Here is a 940-nt window from a genome sequence, read left to right on the forward strand (position 1 = left end):
TATGGATTGTGATAAGAGTTGTACGATCCCCTAATAAAATGATTTTAAAAATTAAAGAAAAAGAAAACCTGATGTCCACAGAGGGTGAGCTAGGAGAGAAAGCCTCTGGAAAGGAGCTGATAGGGAGCCCGCCAAGCTCAGCATTGACCATGAATGGAAGGGAGGAAGCATCAACCCATTTCTCATACGAACTTGGGAGTGGGTGGAAGCCTGAGTATCTGTGCAGCACAAACAACATGAAATATGAAAGCCAGGTAGACAGCAGTTTCCTGGGAACTTGATGACTCTTCAACTCAGACCTCAAAGAGGTGCTGCAGAAGGCGTTCCCAGGAACACGCCAACGTTCTCACGCGAAACAATAATAATTCGTCAGTCAGTTACAGGACAAAAGGCCCTTTGAGGGAGAGTTGCACAAAACAGTCAATAGGACAACTGCAGGTAGGCTATTTCACAGGTTTGAAGACATTAATGTAGGTCACTGTACGGCTGGTTAAGGAACAAGAGACTATTAAAGACGATCGGGAAGATGAGAAAAGAAACGCCAAGCAGTATTTTGACCAATGAAGAACATCATCTTCGAAGTTAGAAACTCAGTGGACAGATTCTAACAACCGACTTACATAGCTGGAGAGAGAGAATGAGTGGGCTGGGCAGTAGATCTGAAGAAGTTGCCCAGAATATGCGGCACAGAGAGACAGAGATGAAAAATAAGAAACAGGGAATGGTTAGGAGGCACAGGCTTAGAAATCAGAAGGGCGAGCATACGGCTAATTAGAGCATGAGAAGAAAACAGAAGCATCTCATGTCCAAGGAGACATGACTAAGAATTCCCCCCGCCAATAAAATTATTTTTTTAAAGAAAGAAAATGATGATGGCAACATATGTACAAATATGCTTGATACAATTGATGTCTGGGTTGTTATAAGAGCTCTAAGAGCC

Source organism: Echinops telfairi, unplaced genomic scaffold (assembly GCF_000313985.2).
Source record: "Echinops telfairi isolate 266 unplaced genomic scaffold, ASM31398v2 ScPeMD7_7416;HRSCAF=8454, whole genome shotgun sequence".
Lineage (NCBI taxonomy): Eukaryota > Metazoa > Chordata > Mammalia > Afrosoricida > Tenrecidae > Echinops > Echinops telfairi.